Raw genomic sequence first — 16,763 nt, 5'->3', positions numbered from 1 at the left:
GGTAACGCGCGAAGTTCGCAATCTAGGAGAAGTGACTGCGGTTATCGCTTTCTCTCATCTAGCGTGTGTTATGAAGAGTGATTCATTAGACGCCGCTTATTCTAAATTCGATTGTGGATATTATGGCTCGTAGGCCTAACACGGCTAAGCTTGGCTGGTGAAGACGCGTAAAGATGGTTTGCTCAAAACTAAGCGCAACTAATTGTTTGCTGCTTACAGAATAACCTTTAAATTGTAATTAAACGCGAATACACGCAAGTCAAAATTACTATTCCTATCATAATATGGTATATTTTATCTCATTATTTCTAATAGCCTTTCTTTGACGCCATAGTGACGCTGTCAGCGCAAGACGCTATCCGCAAACGTAACTCCCTATTCTAAAACTCTTCACTCCTGCGTGCCCCAACGCTTACACCCGCAAAGCTTCTTGGGGCCCCTATTCTAAAACTCTCAAAGTGAAGTTTCATAGAAGATGGGTTTTAACGCGTCAGAAAATGTTTGTTGCTAAGTGTTCCATTCTATTCCGTATTTCCTAGCGACGTTAGATTTCATGCTAGAAGCGACAACAGAGCTTTGTTTTGCGACAGTGGCACACTCAATTCCCGAAGCCAGCTGAAGTCGGCATGTATGAAAGAGCGAAACATTAGATAAGAAGTGAAAACGGGAGCAGAAGAAAATGCCCCGTAGATGTTACCCTTACATTTAGATTCTAACTTTGATTTCTGCCGTCAGCTCATTTACCGTATGCACCTGATTGTGCCAGGGCTACACGGCGAAGCGCAAAAAATATGGCTAGTGCTCACTCTTGCCTATAAACCTGATGGCGTTACTGGCTTACCGTCTCCGCTGGCAGTAGCCATTCTAGGATGTTCAAGGAGCTTGGTAGTATTCGCAAGTGCTTCCATCTCGTCAGTTCCAGTACTTGTGGAATAATGGTCACTGGCCCTGGTAGCATTGTTGCTATGTGTTGCGTTACTCTCAAGTGGTTCCATCTCTCCAGCTCCTGTATTCATTGCTGTGTAGTCGCCAGGTGTGTCAGCAATATTGGTCGATTTCGTCTCCCCAGCTTCCGAGCTTGTTGGAGCATGGTCGCCGGCCGTGCTTGTATTCGCTATTTGTTTCGTCACGGCAGCTCCAGAACCAGTGGCAATGGAGCCTCCACTTGTGCTGGTGTGTACAAGTAACTCTGTTTCCTCAGTTTCAGAAGCCACAGAAAGTAACTCTGTTTCCTCAGTTTCAAATGCCGCAGAAACCACCACAGTAACGCCGCTAGCGCTTTCGGTGTTGTTCGTTGTTTGCATGTCTTCATCTCCACTATCCGTCCGTGTGCGGTTGACCGAATCGGTGGTATAATCACCAAACTGGGTTTGTGCATTGCCAGCACCAGAAACATTATGCTCGCCGCTCGAGCTGGTATGTCCAAGAGGTTCTGTATTTTCGGCTGAAAAACTAGCGCCAGTATAGTCGCCAGTCTCTGTGCCATTCGCATCCGTCTTGTGCGTTTTCACCTCAATTCTTGTCGGCGTCTCTTCGCCAGTCGTAGTGGCATTTCCAACTTCCTCTCTTTCATCAACTCCGGATTCCGAGGGTCTGTGGACGCCAGGTTTGGTGGGACGCCCTACGGGTCCTGTTTTTTCGCTTGTATTCACGCCATGTTTGGTGGCGTTTCCTACACTTTCTTCGTCTTCGACACTCTCGCCTGTATCTGTGTCAAAAAAAAAAGAACCCGCAACGCAATGCATCACATAATTGCAAGAGACAGAAAGCAGCGTATCTATGTCTAATGCGCGGTCACCGTTTCGGCCGCGCCCTTACAACACACGCCTAGAACGCCATATCTTTCTGGATAGCCTGACGGCAGGCACTTCGCGTTTTAACGGTACATGCATCCGAGTTCTGCAGGGCAAAATGATTCCGCGGCCGAAGTACTCGTCTGTTATGTATACTTCTCAAAATCTTCTCGTCGGCCTTTCGAAGGAGTTTTTGACGTGAAACGTTCCTAAAGTTAGTAAAAGGGGTTGCTTGCTAAAACCGCACGTAACTAAAACATGTTATAGCCCTATCTTGTATACATCTTTGCAAACACTACCCACTCACCTTACGTTTTCATAGTTATGTGTAGAAGGGAAGCCATTACTCGAACATATGTGTCGCGTGCAAAAATGACGTGGTTGTCGCGCAACGCATGATGCAATTCGAGCTACTTACATCCTTTCGCTCGCTGTTGAGGGAGGCGCAGCTAGGCGGTGCGTTTGTCAGTCCGAGCGACAGTAACACGTTTCAAGGAGCTCACTCTGTCATAGAAGTTACAATTCGTCTAACTCCAACCAGTTCTCATCAGGAACAATAAAACCTAAAAGTGAGCACTCTTCTTTTTGCTGAAATTACACGCTTGAACGGTTATGGCGACCCCGCGCTAAACACGCAAAATCCAGCTCGAAGAGACACGGTCGGCAAGACAGAGGGATCTTAATTCACACCCACCACATTTGACTACGCCAGACCAACTACGAGTAGGGAGCGACCGCGCTTGCAAGATTACATCGTAGGTCTCCCACGAGCTGTATCACAACATAAGCATCTAAACCTTCTAATGCGTTAATACATTTCATGCGTTTCCCTTCGGTATTGTTGTCTAGAGGAGAGTGGCCACCACTGAATAAAATGCCAATGTCGCGTGCGCAGACGGCGCCGTTGTTGCGCCACGCATGACGCAATCCGTGCTAAATTTAGCTTAGAGCCCGGCGTGCTTCAGACACGCTTAGTTCGCCTGTGCGTTTGTTCTCCGAGCAGGGATGGTCGCGTTTGAGAGCTCGCTATGGCATGACATATAGTAGTGTGTATGTCTATATATATATATATATATATATATATATATATATATATATATATATATACATAGTCTTGCTTATCAAACTTATACTGGGACTCATTAGGCGTTAAAGGTCCTACAAGTGTGGAATGTTTTGCGAAAATTGCGCGCTTGCTTAGCTACGGCCCCCCTGCGTTTGACACGTATGGTCCAGAAAGGACGTGAAGAGATTCCGGTGGGAAGACGAAGCGACATCCAACCCCTTTGACAACGGAAGGTGTTCGTCTTGATAAGACGCGCAAGGAGATTCAGACAAGCGCAAGAGGCCCAATCATCTACGAGTGCGGCGGACTGGAAAGGGGCTGGGAAGTCTCGAGCACTACCATAGGGGAGTGATTTTTTTAGCCCAGTGCCGAACACGCTGCCTCTCCCGGTCTCCAGATTAGCGTGGCAGTCACGCCATGCTTCGCTGCGTTTGCAACGTGCCAGACAGATTGTCCGCGCCAGCCAACATGTCGCCAAATCAGAACGCGTAAAAGCTGCGTTTAAATTTCGCATTAGGAACTATCGTAATCATCAGTGGATATAGTTTTTATGATTCTTTACTTGGCAAGCCAATTCTTATGGTATATCTTCCAAAGCATATCGCCATTTACGTGGGTCAACGAGTAGACAACTACCGCCATGTGCACTCAAGGATGGAAAATACCTAATGCTTCACTCGGAGGCGGTGAGGGAGACTAAGTCGAGGAATGCAAAGTGATCTTTTCGGTAGTCGCCACATGCGCCAGGTCAACGTACGCGGCACTCAATCGGGTTTTACAGCGAAACACCTCTACGGTAAACTTTGAAACTTCGAAAATTTCGATACTGACGTCTTTGGTTTCTCACTAAGAATCCCAGAGCCGACTTTCTCTGCCTTTTGTCGAAAATTTCTCTAAGACCTCTTTCTCTCGGAATACACATGTCTCAGAATACACATGTCTAAACAGGAAAAATAACGTCTTACTTTACTGAATGGCCATTTGGTGCGTATGCAGCAACAAGCCCAGTAAAATACAAAGTAGAGTGGAATACAGTCAGGTTGTGATTTTTCAGTTCTTCTTGACGTTCCCCAATTACAACCGTGATTTTACTGCAGCAGTGGAAAGCGTGCTTAATGTTTTTTAAAGAGGTTTTAAGTCCACTAACCGTCACGCATGCGGTTTACGAAGAAAATAACATTCGATTTTTTAGACCTACGCCTTCGGTTTTTTTGAAACAGCACGTGTGCTGGATGTTTGAGCCTAGGGCGAACGAGCGATTACTTCCATTTGGATCTGCACACTCTAAGCTCGTGAAGTACTGCAATCTCTTGCCTTACAAATGCATCGAATAAGTTCTGCATCGTGCAAGAAAGCTTTCAGTCGCCTGTAGGTATAGCACCTCAGTGCAGCTCGATATGCCTTATGTTTGCATATTGTCGAGGAAGGCGTACTTAAAAATGTAAAAAGAGCTAGTCGTGCACAGACACAGTTTACAGAAGTCCAAAGTGGCGATAACGCTAAGAAGGCAGTTATTATATATTTTCATGGAATTTCACACTACCTTACGAAGGTTGGCCGCAGTGAAAACGTTGATGCTTCCTCTGCACCAAGGAAACTGAAGTACGTCACTGAGTAAAGAAACTTGCGCTGTGATCCAAGAGAAGGCCCAGTGTAGAACTGGTCACAGAATGCGACTAATTTGCGCAATGTGTCCAGTGTGTCTTCCATGAGATACCTATCTCATGTGATAAAGTCAACATCGGTCAAACCAGCCGATGTTTAAGAAACACCATAGCAAAGTTAACAATACAATTCAAGGTCAACTAGGCGTGCACTATCGCGAGTGTGGGTGCAAACCTGCCTTCGATAAATGCAAGGTTGTACGAGCTAGGAGCAAATCAAGCCTTATTGGGGAAATTATCAAGACTGCCTCAATTTCATGCGTGGGCAAAAAAACTGTGTGAGTTTTCCATCGATATCTTTGTGTGAGAAAGAGCTGACCTTCCTAGATTCAAATGCCAGGGTGCGATAGCGTTATGAAAAAGTTCTGTGCGCATGTGTGATCTTCTTGTTTTGCCAAGTGTTCACTATAAAACCAGCTGCGCACGGGCAAAATAAACATTTTTGTTGAAACTCAGCGCTGCTTCTGTGTGCTCTGTGTTCGTTCTTTTTCGTCCGTTGGTTCCCCCGCTGAAGGCTTTTACTATGTTCAACCAACAAGCCCAACTGATTACTCTGCTTAAAGAATTGGCGTTTTCTGTGGAGGCTTTCAATACACTATTGCATCCAAAATAAGTTTGTCCTACAAGAATGCCATAAAATAATCCTTTGAAACAAGTCCGTTGAAACAGCCTATATATTCTAATACCAATTCATTCATTACCCTTCTAGTGCAACGTCAACAGTGTCGGCCACAGCTTCGCACGTTTATTAGATTTGTATTCGCTTATTTTGTGGTGCTCAGTACTGTAACAACACTACTATATTGAGTTGTCTAAATACAAAAAAAAGTGTAGTACCATTTGGACCCAACTTTCAAATTTTGTGGGAAAGAGCTTGCACATTGTACAATGCACACTGTGTAGAGTACTTACTTTATGAATAACGATTTATATGATTAAGAAAAGGTTGGAGCCAATGACTACAAAATTTGCAACTAACTTTTACGCAGGTAAAGTGTGTAAAACATGGATTGCAAAGGTACTTGTGGCTGATGCGGAACTAATTTTTGTGGCATTCACAGAAATTAGTCATTTGTACACGAATGCATTTCGAGTGACATCGAGCGAATTGGCTCATCGCGCCGCACCCAGGTATTTATTTTTTTTCTAATGGCCCCATTTGTCCAAAGAAAGTTAGGAAATGGCACTGCTGCGCTGCCACATGCAACGCTATTGAGTAAACAACTTCGCTTATTAAACTCAAAGCATGCTTCAATTTTCCTACAAGCTACTACTAGCCCAAGGCAATGATGAAACTGCAAGAAGGTTCTGTTGTACCGAAGCGGCTAAAATGGCTTGCTCATAGAGCGTATATTGTCCCGTAAAGGCCAACTGCAACAAAATTTTGGCTCATGAAAGAGAAGATTGCATACATTTATTGTAAATATAGAGCAGCCTCTATTCAAAACTTTATGGTTGAAAAAAGAACGATAGGTGGTGCCACGAAAATGCTCGCAAGAGGATGCGTTTTTGGTAAGTGCAAAAAAAAACTGCCATTACTACTCGCCGAAAGAAACTCATGACTCAGTTTCCAACACTTCTCGACGTTATGTCCTAGATTAGCAAAGCCTGCGTCTGCCCACGGCCTACTGCAAAAATCATGCTGGGACTTACTTCTCAGTCATCGACTACTTGTGCACGCGTCGTCTGCTTAGACGCTATTAACACTTTTCGGCACGGTAGTCACCTGAGCTAAGCACGTTTTCTAAGTGCCTGAATTTAAGAAGTGTGCGAGCCCCACGTATCGACTTTCAAACTGAGTGCCCTTACAAGCATGTGCTACTTCAAGAGCTGTAGTGCAGTGCCATAGATTTCCACTGTCACATATGGCAAAAATTTTTTTTTCAGTGATGATTATTAGATACGGAACTGCCTACCTCAACCTGAAGACAGCTGAGAAACAAAAGCTAAACCTTCGAATACAAAATGCCCCGAAGCTCGCCCTAAGACTGCCGACAACCGCCTCCACTGACCGATTGCTTCACATGGGAGTTCACAACTCCTGGGAAGAACTCGCGGAAGCGCACCTGATCAACCAGATCGAGAGACTCAAGCTCACAACCACAGGCCGAGCAGTCCTCCGACGCACAGGATACGTAACCAACCTAGAACTCGATGGCGAACTTAAGGAAAACATCAAGTCGAAGCTTCGAGAATGTCTACAAGTTTATCGGATCCCTCGGAACGTGCATCCAGAACACCATCGAGGCAGACCACTTGCCAGGTAAACGCCTCAGACACAAGCACCGTAACGACCCGCAGGTGCGCTACGTGGACGCAGCCACGTATCCGGGCCGAAACGCCTTCGCCATCAGCGTCACAGACTACAGGGGGACGACACTGGCGTTGGCGACAATTCCCGCCAAACGTGCGGACACAGCTGAGGAGGCCGCTATAGCACTCGCCACCCATATAAGCGAGGATGCCATAGCGCTCTTCACCGACTCCAAAACAGCGGTACGCAACTACATGAAAGGCAGGATCTCCATCAAAGCGGCCGACGCCGGCTCGAGGCGACAAGACGCGCGACGGAACGGCTTCGTTGAAATCACCTGAAACACCAGAAATATCAACAGCATTGGTGCCATTTTCGGCACAAAGCAACGCGTAGTGGACCGGCACCTCAGGAAGCGATTTGGGGTGAGTTGAATGGTTTTTCGAAGCTCTACGGCTGCTCCTCCGAAGACTACGTGTAAAAGGAGTCGCTAACCCTAACCGCCGGAGCCTCGCCGGCGGCTGGGCACGTCGACGCCTGACGCGTCATGGACGAAGAGGCAGCCATGGAACCGCACGATCAAAACGGTGAGGAAGAATTCATTACTATTCGAACCGTGATACGCCACGCCAAGCCCAAGATCGTCATTCTGCGGCTGGGGACTAAAATCAACTTAAGAGAAGCCATGCCCTACCATGTGAGCGCTGCCATCACGGCAGCAGTTCGACTTACCACAACCGAATCTCGGGACGTCACTACCCAAGTTAGACAGCTGCAGAACCTTGTAATTGCGGAAAGCCGGCGGGAATCTGCGACGCAGAAGCTCGCCGCACTCAAGACGTTGCAGTTCGGAGAGGAACAACACGAAATAACAGCATACGTGGCGCATGAGCCGGATAACGCAAGGGGTGTAGTTAAAGGGCTCCCACTTGACGTCCCGGACGACGAACTGACAACAGTCATAACGCTTGAAGGTCGGGAACTTCTAGCAGCGAGAAGACAGGGCCGATCAACAGCTATACTCATCACTGTCAAGGGACCAGAGCTACCCAACAGAGCCCTACTTGGGAGATCAGTCACCAAAATACAACCATTCCGTCCCAAGGCGGTCCAGTGTACAACATGCTTCACCATTGGGCATCGAGCCGACGTCTGCCCCAACGCGCGGAATTTTGTGCGGTGTGAACAATGCGGGCTTCAATTCCCACCGGACCAAAGACCGGACGAACACTGCACGAGTGCGAAATGAAGTGTGCGAACTGCGGCGGGCCTCATGGGGCAAGAGATCCTGATTGTCCAAAGGAACAACAAGCAGACCACATGGCCAGATTGGCGGCCGAAAAACGCAAGCAACACACGTCAAGGAAAGAAAACACGAGCAATCGACACCCGAAAGCACACCGCAATAAGCCACCACCTAAAAACGACACCAACTACCCAACGCTGAAGACAGAATCGCTTCGACTGCCTAAGAGAACCAACACCTGAGAACGTGCTGAGGCGCTCCGAAAGCTACGGCAGCCTACCTGACCTCAGTAGGCGACAACCACACAAGAGCACTACACCACCAACGAACAACGCCAAGAACAAGGCAAACAAGAAACCTCAACAAGGCAGTGCAGAAGTCAAAGGAGCATGGAGGTCACGGGCAGAGGTAAGTCCGCCAGCTCCCACTCCTCAGGGCCGTACTGACGACAAAAACAAAACTAATCCTCCTCATAACTCCACTCAGTCACATGCAAGACAAGAATCATGGTCAGGAAAGCTGCATACAGGAACACAGCGAAACCCAACCCACGAAACAACCAATGACAGCACGCTTGCCTACATTCTCAAAGAAATAGCAGAAATTCGAAAAGAACAAGTAGATTTGAAAAAAGATGCAGAACGCGACAGAGTAGTAGCGGAAATGCAAAAACAACTCGTTGCTATTACACAACAACTTGCCGCGCTAACGCGAAGCGTGGAAACTTTACAACGAACCTTTAGAAAACGACTTCCCGCCAGTGAGGAAGCGCACCCCTATAAACAAGGCCATTCTAGCAGTTATGGAGATTAATGACAGCAAACGTAACTCACTACACGAAACGGCTGTTACCATATGGCAATGGAATTGTAGAGGAATACGCCGTAAAAACTCTCTAATACAATACCTCACACACACTGCGCATAAGCCGGACGTAATAATTCTTCAGGAGACCAATGCACCGATCTCCCTACCGGGTTACACGGCCTACCACAATCCAATTATTACACACCGGTCCCGAAGGCGAACCGATGATGATCCGATTAGTTATCCTACAATGACGGTGGCACTGGTGGCGAACCAACATACGGCCTTACACGAGGACCTCAGTCATATGAACAACGGGGAAGAAGAAAGCGTATTGGTTAAATGCCGCTTCTTCAAACGATACGACTTAACCATTATTAACACCTACCGTACTCCTAAAGGAGGGGCTTATCGCAAAGCATGGACGAGCTTGCTCAAAGAGCATGGCAAGAAGGACTTGCTATGGGTAGGCGACTTCAACAGCCACCATGAAGCGTGGGGCTACAATCATAGTACGCCAAATGGAAGGCAGCTCCTACGAAAATCAAGTGATGCCCACCTATCGCTTCTGAATGACATAGAAACTCCCACTCGTATTGGAAATTCAGTGGAAAGAGATACAAACCCAGACCTGACCTGGGGCCGGACAGCTAAGGAAGTGGAGTGAAAAAACACCGGGGAAACGTTGGGTAGTGATCACAGCATCATAGAAATAATCATTCCCGTACCACAGAAGCAATGCACGACTAAAGGAAATCGCACTACAGCCACAAATATCACAGACTGGAATGCTTTCAGGAGTCTTCTCCAAGGAGCGCGTTCTGATAACCCGGAAGAATGGGCGAAAACACTACGCACCGTGCACAAGGGCACAACCAAGACAGTACAAAGAACTGAAGACCACCCGAAAATAGACAGACACCTACTTAATCTATGGGACAATAGGCACAAGCTACTTAGAAAATGGCGAAAGAACAAGCTGAACAAGCGCTTAAAATGCCGTATAGATAGCATCACCAAAGAGGCGCAAGAATACGCCGACAAACTCGCAACTGACAACTGAATGCAGATATGCGAGCAAGCCGGAAACAACATGCACACAAGCCGATCCTGGTCGCTTTTTTGGGTGCTTCTTGGGCAACCCAGGAGAAAGAACCACCTGGAGGCAATCCAACTGAGGGAGGAAATCGGAGCGCACGATCTCGCAGAACAAATAGCCAACCATTTCTTCCCTTCGGCCACCTTACAGAAAGATCAGCGACAACTACCATCCATGCAAGATTGCGGCGAGGTACTGCAGACCAGCCATTTACAATTGGGGAGCTTAAAGCAGCCATCAATGCAAGCAAAAGACACACGACACCTAGAGCGGACGGCATCACAAACAAGATGCTCAACTGGAACAGCTCCTGGCTATCATAAACCAAGCTTGGGAAAGCGGTGACATACCGGAGACCTGGAAAATGGCTACTGTGATCCCAATACCAAATCCCAATAAGACCCCAAGCGCCATTGGCCACCTGCGCCCCATTTCTTTAACATCATGTCCGGGAAAGATTATGGAACGAATGGCCCTAACACGACTCCTATGGCAGCAGGAATGTTGCACTTCTGCCGATCCTCGGGTCATTGGTTTTCGAAAGCACATGTACACACAGGATGCGATGCTTGCCATACAAGAAATATACAGAGCACAGAGCAGCAACCAACTCAGAGCCATAGTGGGGTTGGATACCAAAGGAGCATTTGATAACGTTACCCATCAAGCGGTACTCGAAGGACTGCAAACCATGCAACCCGGTCAAAAGCTTTACAACTACGTAAAAGGGTTTCTTACAAACCGCACAGTTACCGTGAAGGTAAACGAAGAAGAGTCCGAAAAAAGGTACCTGACAAGAGGTGTACCCCAAGGGTCGATTCTTTCACCCACACTATTCTTGCTTGCATTAAGCAAGCTTCCAACTCTCTTGAGGCCTGTAGAAGACCTTCACTTTACAATTTATGCGGACGACATTACGCTCTGGGCCAGCAGAGGATCCCCAGCTGAAATTCAAGAGACACTGCAAACAGGTATTAATGTCACGGCGCTATACCTTCAAGAAAGGGGCCTCGCCCTGTCCAGTGCCAAGTGCGAGCACATAGTGGTAACCAACCAAAGAGAACCGCAGGCAGAAGAGGAACGAAAACTAATAACACTACAAGTGAACCAAGATATTGTCCCGAGAAAAACGCATATCAAGGTCCTGGGCTTTTGGCTGCAGGACAATGGTAAGGCGGACGTTTGGGTGCAGCAAACAATTCGGCAGCTTCATGAAGTCAAGAGGCTACTTACAAGAACAACACAAAGGGTGAAAGGTATCAAAGAGCACCAACTCAGAAGATTCACCATGGCCCTGGCTATACCTCGAATAATGTACCAATATACATACTTACAAGTCACCAAAACACAAAAAGGTAAACTTGAAACCATGCTTCGGCAGGTAACGAGAGTTATTCTAGGCACCCCTGCATATTCGCGATCCAACCGAGTTGATGAGACGGCAGTGCTGCCTAAACTGGATGAGCTGAAACAACTCCACCAAGAGGCACAATTTGGTTGCCTGAAGCTATCTAGACAGGGACGGGCATTTATGCGTGATCTAGGCTACGATGTCCCACAATGCCCAGACAGGGAACAACGATATCCCCCGTGGGACACGCTAGACCATATTACCGTCGACCCAATACCTCGAAATATGGGGGCAGACACACAACCAGAAAGACGACAAAGTCGAGCACTACACCTCAAGGACGACACCGAAGACTGGATCCTATACACGGACGCCTCTCCAAATAATCGAGGCTTCTGCACAGGGGTGGCAACCGACTCTACACCTTTATCATGGGGCCTACACTGCAATATTACATCACAACATCAAGCGGAACTTACAGCTGTCGCGGAAGCCGCGACCATGCCAAATCCACACGAACGAAATCTGCTCATTCGAACAGATAGCCAGGCTGCATGCAGGGCACTCGCAGCCAGAAACGTTCCCGCGGCACTACACTCAGCATTAACAACGCACCTCAACGCACACCCTAACATTAGAGTGCGGATTCAGTGGATTCCGAGTCACACAGGGATCAGAGGGAACGAAGTGGCACATGCCACATCCCGCGCAAATCTCCCGGGCCCTCCTCTGTGGTGGCCGGACCCACTGAGTCTGAATGAGCAATATGCCTTCGCGCGGGCGGAAAGGCGCGAAAAACTTGACTATTTACTCCATGAAGTATCCACAAGCGGATACACACATGAATCGAAGAGAGGCGGTACTATGGAGGCGTGCACAGACGCACTCTCTCTTGTCCCCACACTTCCAACACTACATACAAGGTTTGCCTGGTAAACCTGCTTGCATGGCATGTGGCGGCTTCCCGGATAATGCTCACATTCTGTGGGATTGTCCGGGGAGCCGTCTCGATATTCAGGCTAGCCTTGTCAAACTCTCACCCACCCGTAGACCTACGACACTTGAGGAGTGGCTGGCGGACTCCTCCTCCGACTACGTACGTGCCATGGTCGAGCTCATCACGACGCTCGGCTTAGCAGACGACTAGAACAAAGCGGGCGAACCCGGACCGGGGTTCTTGAATAAAGTTTATTCTCTCTCTCTCTCTCTCTCTCTCTCTCCATCAAAGCGATCAACATACTGAAACGTGGCGACACTCCTCCCCCCTACACCTGCATCATCTGGGTTCCGGGACACGAGGAGGGAACTGAGGGGAATGAAGCGGCACACACCGCGGCCCGCGCAAGCGTCAACCAGGCCTCCCCCCACGAGGTTCTAGACATGTCCCACCCATCCAAATCAGCGAAGGAAACGAAAACAATACCGCTAACTTACCAAGCACTACTGCAACACTATCGACTTGGACGCAGGGTATACCCTCCACCACATCCAAAACTAATCAGAAATGAAGGCACCGACTATAGGCAACTCCAAAGCAATACCTTTACCCACGGAAGCTTACTGCATCATTTCCACCCGACACTGTACAGATACACCGGTCCACACTGCAACGTGCCAAACACCCTGGCGCACCTCCTACTGCAATGCAAGAACACCCGAGCAAACATCACAGCGACACAACTAGTAGCAGCAGACGCAGACCCAAACCTCCTCACTGAAACGTGGGAGGTTGCGATCTCCAAGCCGGACCTGGTCGACCAGCGCGAACTCGTCGCCCGCGCCCGAAGGGCGATCCAAGCAAAGCTAGAGGGTTCCTGGAATAAGGGACCCTCCCACCACGACTGACAAGTTAATGCTTCAAATAAAGGTTCATTCTCTCTCTCAGTGATGATCGACCGTGATGGCCTCCGTAACGCGATAGACGCTTCGTCCGGAACTTATTTTATTGACAGAAACGTAAGCTCGGCATTTTAGTACGCATTTATGTGCATCAAATGGGCAGCGTTTTATAGACGAAGTGCTACCCTATTTTATTACAGAACTTCATGTCGCCGAAGAAAGCGGTCACCGCGACGGAGCGCCAAGCTTCAAATGTCTCAGAGGGCAATTACTTACATTTGTCGCTGTCTGTTTCAAAATCGAATGTTTGTAGAAATGAGTCTGAATCCTATAGTATTGCCGGGAATAAGAAAATAATGGACAGTGATTCTGACTTCGAAACACCTCGTGTAGCTACTCGAACGCACAAATAAAGGCCTGGCACAGAAAATGTTAATCACACTTGCGGGAGCCGCCTGTTGCAGAAAGTTATATAGATGATCTTCCTCTCATGACACTGAAGATGCTGGCGCGTCGTCCCTCCTACATGAAGCACCACCGCTGAACTACGTATCATATAGTCCATTGCCACTTTCCATTAATACCATATAGAAAAATTCAAGCGCTGTCTTCGGCCTATTTCAGAAACCGTCCCTGACACAGCTGCTGGTACTTCAGACGAATACCTACGCTACGCAGCATTGCAAGCCGCACACGCCAAGATGCTTTAGATGAAAGGCGTGCTTTTCTAAGGCACCGTCGCCAAAACGGTCCAACTAAAGAAAACCGAATGCTTACGCAAGCACTACAACACGGCTACTCCAGTGCAAGCACCCGCCGAAAGGCGCGTAGTTCCAAGGTGCGATATGTGCAGAGGGCAATCACAACTGGATGTGCTACGCATGCATTGTGCTAATGTGCTTGCGCTGGAGGAGGGACCGTTTTGCTGGGTTCCACGAAAAGCGACTCTGAGTGAAAAGCGAAATTTTCCTTCCGATAAAGCGGTTTCTTATACAAGATCTTCACCACTTATTTTATAAATTTCAGTTTTAGAAATAAACTTCCCTACATGAAAGAGCTAAAAAGGCTCCTAATAAAAAAGTTACTTGCCAGCCCCGGCAGCTTTGCCAAGTTTGCTTCAGTACTATAAATTACTCATATCAATATTCCCAAAGTGAATTTTCATAGAAGATGGCCTTTAACGCGTGAGTAAATGCTCGTTGCTAAGTGTTCCATTCTGTCCTGTTTTGCCTAGCGACGTTATATTGAATGCTCGAAGCGACAACAAAGCTTTGTTTTGCGACAGTGGCACACTTAATTCCCGAACCCAGATGAAGTGGGCATGTATGAAATAGCGAAACATTAAATAAGAAGTGAAAACGGGAGCAGAAGAAAATGCCCCGTAGATGTTACCTTTACATTTAGATTCTAACTTTGATTTCTCTGGTCAGCTCATTTTCCGCATCCACCTGATTGTGCCAGCGCTAGACGGCGAAGCGCAAATAATATGACTAGTCTCCCTTTTGCCGCTAAACCTGATGGCGTTACTATCTGGCTTACCGTCTCCGCTGACAGTAGGCATTCTAGGATGGTCAACGGCCTTGGTGGTATTCGCAAGTGCTTCCATCTCGTCAGTTCCAGTACTCGTGGAATAATGGTCACTGGCCGTGGTAGCATTTCTGAGTGCTACTGTCCCGTTAGGTCCAGTATCGGTGACAACATGGTTGCTATGTGTTGCTTTACTCTCAAGTGGTTCCGTCTCTCCAGCTCCTGTATTCATTGCTGTGTAGTCGCCAGGTGTGTCAGCAATATTGGTCGATTTCGTCTCCCCAGCTTCCGAGCTTGTTGGAGTATGGTCGCCGGCCTTGCTAGTATTCGCTATTTGTTCCGTCACTTCAGTTCCAGAACCAGTGGCAATGGAGCTTCCACTTGTGCTGTTGTGTACAAGTAACTCTGTTTCCTCAGTTTCAGAAGCCGCAGAAAGTAACTCTGTTTCCTCAGTTTCAAATGCCGCAGAAACCACCACAGTAACGCCGCTAGCGCTTTCGGTGTTGTTTGTTGTTTGCATGTCTTCATCTCCAGTATCCGTCCGTATGCGTTTGCCCGAATCGGTGGCATAATCACCAAACTGGGTTTCTGCATTGCCAGCACCAGATAAATTATGCTCGCCACTCGAGCTGGTATGTCCAAGAGGTTCTGTATTTTCGGCTGCAAAACTTGCGCCAGTATAGTCGCCAGTCTCTGTGTCATTCGCATCCGTCTTGTGCCTTTTGACCTCAATTCTTGTCGGCGTCTCTTCAGCATCCGTGGTAGCATTTCCAACTTCCTCTCTTTCGTCAACTCCGGATCCCGAGGCTCCGTGGCCGCCAGGTTTGGTGGGACGCCCTAGAGGTCCTCTTTTTTCGGTTGTATTCACGCCGTCATTGGTGGCGTACCCTACACTTTCCTGGTCTTCGACACTTGCGCCTTTATCTGTGTCAAAAAAAAGATACCGAAACGTAATGCATCAGTTAATTGCAAGATACAGAAAGCAGCGTATCTATGTCTAATGTGTGGTCGCAATTTCGGACGCGACCTTACAGCACACGCCTAGAACGCAATATCTTCCTGGATAGTCTGACGGCACTTCTGGTTTGACGATACCTGCATCCGAGTTCTGCTGGGCAAAATGATTTGGCAGCCGAAGTACTCGTCTGTTGTGTACTTCTCAAAATCTCCTCGTCGTCTTTCGAAGCAATTTTTGACGTCAAACGTTTTTAAAATTAGTAAGAGGGGTGGCTTGCTAAAACTGCATGTAACGAAAACATATTATAGCCCTATCGTGTATATATCTTTGCAAATACTACCCACTCACCTTACGTTTTCATAGTTATGGGTAGAAGGGAAGCCATTACTCGAACATATGTGTCGAGTGCAAACATGACGTCGTTGTCGCGCAACGCACGATGAAATTCGAGCTACTTAGATACTTTCGCTCGCTGTTGAGGGAGGCGCAGCTAGGCGGTGCGTTTGTCAGTCCGAGCGACAATAACACGTTTCAAGGAGCTCACTCCATCATAGAGGTTACAATTCGTCTAACTCCAACCAGTTCTCATCAGGACCAATAAAACCTAAAGGTGAGCACTCTTCTTTTTGCTGAAATTTCACGCTTGCTCAGTTACGGCGACCCCGCGCTAGACACGCAAAATCCAGCTCGAAGAGACTCGATCGGCAAGACAGAGAGATCTTATTTCACATCGACCACATTTGACTACGCCAGGCCAACTACGAGTAGGGAGCGACCGCGCTTGCAAGATTACATCGTAGGTCTCCCACGAGCTGTATCACAACATAAGCATCTAAACCTTCTAATGCGTTAATACATTTCATGCGTTTCCCTTCGGTATTGTTGTCTAGAGGAGAGTGGCCTCCATTGAATAAAATGCCAATGTCGCGTGCGCAGACGGCGCCGTTGTTGCGTCACATATGACTCATTCCGTGCTAAATTTAGCTTCGAACCCGGCGTTCAGACAGGCTTAGCTCGCCAGTGCGTTTGTTCATCCGAGGAGGGATGGTCGCGTTTTAGAGAGCTCGCTATGGCATGACATATAGTAGTGTATATGTCTGTATAGATATATACATATAGTAATCTTGCTTATCAAACTTATACTGGGGCTCATGAGGTG

The sequence above is a fragment of the Dermacentor andersoni genome, chromosome 9, assembly GCF_023375885.2.
Source record: "Dermacentor andersoni chromosome 9, qqDerAnde1_hic_scaffold, whole genome shotgun sequence".
Taxonomy (NCBI): Eukaryota; Metazoa; Arthropoda; class Arachnida; order Ixodida; family Ixodidae; genus Dermacentor; species Dermacentor andersoni.
Note: the sequence above shows the minus strand (reverse complement) of the source record.